The following is a 7,152-nucleotide window of genomic DNA, read 5'->3' as shown; positions in this document are numbered from 1 at the left end:
AGGATGGGATAGGATAGAGGATAGGATAGGATAGAGGATAGGATAGGATAGAGGATAGGATAGGATAGAGGATAAGATAGGATAGAGGATAGGATAGGATAGAGGATAGGATAGGATAGAGGATAGGATAGGATAGAGGATACGATATAGGATTTAATAGGATAGAGGATAGGATACTATAGAGGATACGATAGGATAGAGGATAGGATAGGATAGTGGATATGATAGGATAGAGGATAGGATAGGATAGGATAGAGGATAGGATAGGATAGGGGATAGGATAGGATAGAGGATACGATAGAGGATTGGATAGGATAGACGATACTATAGGATAGAGGATAGGATAGGGGCTAGTGGATACGACAGGACAGAGGATAGGATAGGATAGAGGATAGTATAGGATAGAGGATAGGATAGCGGATAGTATAGGATAGAGTATAGAATAGGATAAAGGATAGGATAGGATAGAGGATAGGATAGGATTGAGGATAGGATAGGATAGAGGATACGATAGGATAGAGGAAAGGATAGGGGATTGGATAGGATAGAGGACAGGAGACGATAGAAGATAGGATAGTATAGAGGATAGGATAGGAGAGAGGATAGGATAGGATAGAGGATAGGATAGGATAGGATAGAGGATAGGATAGGATAGGATAGGGGATAGGATAGGATAGAGGATACGATAGAGGATTGGATAGGATAGACGATACTATAGGATAGAGGATAGGATAGGGGCTAGTGGATACGACAGGACAGAGGATAGGATAGGATAGAGGATATAATAGGATAGAGGATAGGATAGAGGATAGGATAGAGGATAGGATAGAGGATAGGATAGAGGATAGGATACAGGATAGGATAGGATACGGGATAGGTTATTATAGAGGATAGGATAGGATAGAGGATAGGATAGAGGATAGGATAGAGGATAGGATAGAGGATAGGATAGAGGATAGGATAGAGGATAGGATACAGGATAGGATAGGATACGGGATAGGTTATTATAGAGGATAGGATAGGATAGAGGATAGGATAGGATAGAGGATAGGATAGGATAGAGCATAGGACAGGATAGAGGATAGGATAGGATAGAGTATAGGATAGAATAGAGGATAGGATAGTGGTTTTTTTGGGATAGAGGAATGCATACGATAGAGGATAGGATAGGATAGAGGATAGGATAGGATGGAGGATAGGATTGGATAGAGGAATAGGATAGGATAGAGGATAGGATACGATAGAGGATAGGATAGGATGGAGGATAGGATTGGATAGAGGAATAGGATAGGATAGAGGATAGGATACGATAGAGGATAGGATAGGATAGAGGATATTATGGCATATAGGATGGGATAGGATAGAGGATAGGATACGATAGAGGATGGGATACGATAGAGGATACGATAGGATAGAGGATAGGATAGGATAGAGGATAGGATAGGACAGAGGATAGGATAGGACAGAGGATAGGATAGGATACAGGATAGGATAGGGTAGAGGATAGGATAGGATAGAGGATAGGATAGGATAGAGTATTGGATAGGATAGAGGATAGGATATGATAGAGGATAGGAGAGGACAGAGGATAAGATAGGATAGAGGATAGGATAGGATGGAGGATAGGATGGAATAATGGATAGGATGAGACAGAGGATAGGATAGGATAGGATAGAGGATAGGATATGATAGAGGATAGGATAGGATACAGGATAGGATAGGATAGAGGATAGGATAGGGTAGAGGGTAGGATAGGATAGAGGATATGATGGGATAGACGATAGGATAGGATAGATGGTAGGATACGATAGGGGATAGGATACGATAGAGGATAGAATGGGATAGAGGATAGGATAAGATAAAGGATAGGATACGATAGAGGATAGGATTGGATAGAGGAAACGATAGGGTAGAGGATAGGATTGGATAGAGTATTGGATAGGATAGAGGATAGGATAGGATAGAGGAATGGATAGGATAGGGAATAGGATAGGATTGAGGATAGGATAGGATAAGAGGATAGGATAGAGGATTGGATAGGATACCGGATAGTATAGGATAGTGTATAGGAATGGGTAAAGGACAGGATAGGATAGAGGATAGGATAGGATAGAGGATACGATAGGATACAGGATAGGATAGGATAGAGGATAGGATAGCGGCTTGGGTAGGATACAGGATAGGATAGGATAGAGGATAGGATAGGGGATTGGATAGGATAGAGGATAGGATAGAGGATAGTATAGGATATAGTATAGGATAGGATAGAGGTCAGGATAGGATAGAGGATAGGATTGGATATAGGATACGATAGGACAGAGGATAGGATAGGGTAGAGGATAGGATTAGATAGAGGAATGGGATAGGATAGAGGATAGGATAGGATAGAGGATAGGATAGGACAGAGGGTAGGATAGGATAGAGTATGGGATAGGATTGAGGATAGGATAGGATACAGTATGGGATAGGATTGAGGATAGGATAGGACAGAGGGTAGGATAGGACAGGGGATAGGGTAGGATAGAGGAGGGGATTGGATAGAGAATCGGATATAGGATAGGATAGAGGATTGGATAGGATAGAGGATAGGATAGGATAGAGGATATCGTAGGATAGAGGATAGGATAGTATAAAGCATAGGATAGGGGATTGGATAGGATAGAGAATAGGATACGATAGAGGATAGGATAGGATAGAGGATACGATATGGTATTTAATAGGATAGAGGATAGGATACGATAGAGGATAGGATAGGATAGAGGATAGGATAGGATAGAGGATAGGATAGGATAGAGGATAGGATAGAGGATAGGATAGGATAGAGGATAGGATCGGATAGAGAATACGATATAGGATTTAATAGGATAGAGGATAATATAGGATAGAGGATAGGATAGGATAGAGGATAGGATAGCATAGAGGATAGGATAGGATAGAGGATAGGATACGATCGAGGATAAGGATAGGATAGAGGATAGGATAGGATAGAGGATAGGATAGGACAGAGGATAGGATAGGATAGAGGATAGGATAGGATAGAGGATAGGATACGATAGAGGATAAGGATAGGATAGAGGATAGGATAGGATAGAGGATAGGATATGATAGAGGATACGATATAGGATTTAATAGGATAGAGGATAGGATACGATAGAGGATAGGATACGATAGAGGATAGGATATGATAGAGGATAGGATAGGATAGATGATAGGATAGGATTGAGGATAGGATAGGATAGAGGATAGGATAGTATAGAGGATAGGATAGGATGGAGAATAGGATAGGATAGAGGATAGGATAGGATAGAGGATAGGATATTATAGAGGATAGGATACGATAGAGGATAGGATAGGATAGAGGATAGGATAGGATAGAGGATAGGATAGGATAGAGGATACGATATAGGATTTAATAGGATAGAGGATAGGATACGATAGAGGATGGGATAGGATAGAGGATAGGATAGAATAGAGGATAGGATAGAGGATAGGATAGGATAGAGGATAGGATCGGATAGAGAATATTATCGGATAGAGGAAACGATATTATAAAGGATAGGATAGGATAGAGGATAGGATAGGATAGAGCATAGGATAGGGTAGAAGATAGGATAGGATTGAGGATAGGATAGGATTGAGGATAGGATAGGATAGAGGATAGGATAGGATAGAGAATAGGATATAGGATTGGATAGGATAGAGGATAGTATAGGATAGAGGATAGGATAGGATAGAGGATAGGATATGATACAGGATAGGATTGGATAGAGGATAGGATAGGATAGAGGATAGGATAGGATACAGGATAGGATAGGATACAGGATAGGATAGGATAGAGAATAGGATGGGATAGAGGATAGGATAGGATAGAGGATAGGATAGGATAGAGGATAGGATAGGATAGAGGATAGGATAGGATAGAGGATACGATATAGGATAGGATAGAGGATACGATATAGGATAGGATAGAGGATACGATATAGGATAGGATAGAGGATACGATATAGGATAGGATAGAGGATACGATATAGGATAGGATAGAGGATACGATATAGGATAGGATAGAGGATACGATATAGGATAGGATAGAGGATACGATATAGGATAGGATAGAGGATACGATATAGGATAGGATAGAGGATAAGATATAGGATTTAATAGGATAGAGGATAGGATACGATAGAGGATAGGATAGGATAGAGAATAGGATAGGATAGAGGATAGGATAGGATAGAGGATAGGATAGGATAGAGGATAGGATAGGATAGAGGATGGGATAGGATAGAGGATAATATAGGATAGAGGATAGGATGGGATAGAGGATAGGATAGGATAGAGGATAGGATACGATAGAGGATAAGGATAGGATAGAGGATAGGATAGGATAGAGGATAGGATAGGATAGAGGATAGGATAGGATAGAGGATAGGATACGATAGAGGATAGGATATGATAGAGGATAGGATAGGATAGAGGATAGGATAGGATTGAGGATAGGATAGGATAGAGGATAGGATAGGATAGAGGATAGGATATGATAGAGGATAGGATAGGATAGAGGATAGGATAGGATTGAGGATAGGATAGGATAGAGGATAGGATAGGATAGAGGATAGGATAGGATAGAGGATAGGATAGGATAGAGGATAGGATAGGATGGAGAATAGGATAGGATAGAGGATAGGATAGGATAGAGGATAGGATATTATAGAGGATAGGATACGATAGAGGATAGGATAGGATAGAGGATAGGATAGGATAGGATAGAGGATAGGATAGGATAGATGATACGATATAGGATTTAATAGGATAGAGGATAGGATACGATAGAGGATAGGATAGGATAGAGGATAGGATATGATAGAGGATAGGATAGGATAGAGGATAGGATAGGATTGAGGATAGGATAGGATAGAGAATAGGATAGGATAGAGGATGGGATAGGATAGAGGATAATATAGGATAGAGGATAGGATAGGATAGAGGATAGGATAGGATAGAGGATAGGATGGGATAGAGGATAGGATAGGATAGAGGATAGGATAGGATAGAGGATAGGATAGGATAGAGGATAGGATAGGATAGAGGATAGGATAGGATAGAGGATAGGATAGGATAGAGAATAGGATAGGATAGAGGATGGGATAGGATAGAGGATAATATAGGATAGAGAATAGGATAGGATAGAGGATAGGATAGGATAGAGGATAGGATAGGATAGAGGATAGGATACGATAGAGGATAGGATAGGATAGAGGATACGATATGGTATTTAATAGGATAGAGGATAGGATACGATAGAGGATAGGATAGGATAGAGGATAGGATAGGATAGAGGATAGGATAGGATAGAGGATAGGATAGGATAGAGGATAGGATAGGATAGGATAGAGGATAGGATAGGATAGGATAGAGGATAGGATAGGATAAGGATAGGATAGGATAGGGGATAAGATAGGATAGAGGATAGGATAGAGGATAGGATAGAGGATAGGATAGGATAGAGGATAGGATAGGATAGAGGATAGGATAGGATAGAGGATAGGATAGGATAGAGGATAGGATAGGATAGAGGATAGGATAGAGGATAGGATAGGATAGAGGATAGGATAGGATAGAGGATAGGATAGGATAGAGGATAGGATACGATAGAGGATAGGATAGGATAGAGGATACGATATACTATTTAATAGGATAGAGGATAGGATACGATAGAGGATAGGATAGGATAGAGGATAGGATAGGATAGAGGATAGGATAGGATAGAGAATAGGATAGGATAGAGGATAGGATAGGATAGAGGATACGATAGGATAGAGGATAGGATAGGATAGAGGATGGGATAGGATAGAGGATAGGATAGGATAGAGGATAGGATACGATAGAGGATAGGATAGGATAGAGGATCAGATATAGGATTTAATAGGATAGAGGATAGGATACGATAAAGGATAGGATAGGATAGAGGATAGGGTAGGATAGAGAATAGGATATAGGATTGGATAGGATAGCGGATAGGATAGGATAGAGGATTGGATAGGATAGGGGATAGGATACGATAGAGGATAGGATAGGGTAGAGAATAGGATATAGGATTGGATAGGATAGAGGATAGGATAGGATAGAGGATAGGATAGGATAGAGGATAGGATAGGATAGAGGATAGGATAGGATAGAGGATAGGATAGGATAGAGGATAGGATAGGATAGAGGATAGGATAGGATAGAGGATAGGATAGGATAGAGGATAGGATAGGATAGAGGATAGGATACGATACAGGGTAGGATAGGATAGAGGATCCGATATAGGATTTAATAGGATAGAGGATAGGATACGATAAAGGATAGGATAGGATAGAGGATAGGATAGGATAGAGAATAGGATATAGGATTGGATAGGATAGGGGATAGGATAGGATAGAGGATTGGATAGGATAGAGAATAGGATATAGGATTGGATAGGATAGAGGATAGGATATGATAGAGGATAGGATAGGATAGAGGATAGGATAGGATAGAGAATAGGATGGGATAGAGGATAGGATAGGATAGAGGATAGGATAGGATAGAGGATAGGATAGGATAGAGGATAGGATAGGATAGAGGATAGGATACGATAGAGGATAGGATAGGATAGAGGATACGATATGGTATTTAATAGGATAGAGGATAGGATACGATAGAGGATAGGATAGGATAGAGGATAGGATAGGATAGAGGATAGGATAGGATAGAGGATAGGATAGGATAGAGGATAGGATAGGATAGAGGATAGGATAGGATAGAGGATAGGATAGGATAGAGGATAGGATAGGATAGGATAGAGGATAGGATAGGATAGGATAGAGGATAGGATAGGATAGAGGATAGGATAGGATAGAGGATAGGATAGGATAGAGGATAGGATAGGATAGAGGATAGGATAGGATAGAGGATAGGATAGAGGATAGGATAGGATAGAGGATAGGATAGGATAGAGGATAGGATAGGATAGAGGATAGGATACGATAGAGGATAGGATAGGATAGAGGATACGATATACTATTTAATAGGATAGAGGATAGGATACGATAGAGGATAGGATAGGATAGAGGATAGGATAGGATAGAGGATAGGATAGGATAGAGGATAGGATAGGATAGAGGATAGGAT

The sequence above is a fragment of the Halictus rubicundus genome, unplaced genomic scaffold, assembly GCF_050948215.1.
Source record: "Halictus rubicundus isolate RS-2024b unplaced genomic scaffold, iyHalRubi1_principal scaffold0247, whole genome shotgun sequence".
Taxonomy (NCBI): domain Eukaryota; kingdom Metazoa; phylum Arthropoda; class Insecta; order Hymenoptera; family Halictidae; genus Halictus; species Halictus rubicundus.
This window is presented reverse-complemented; position numbering follows the sequence as displayed.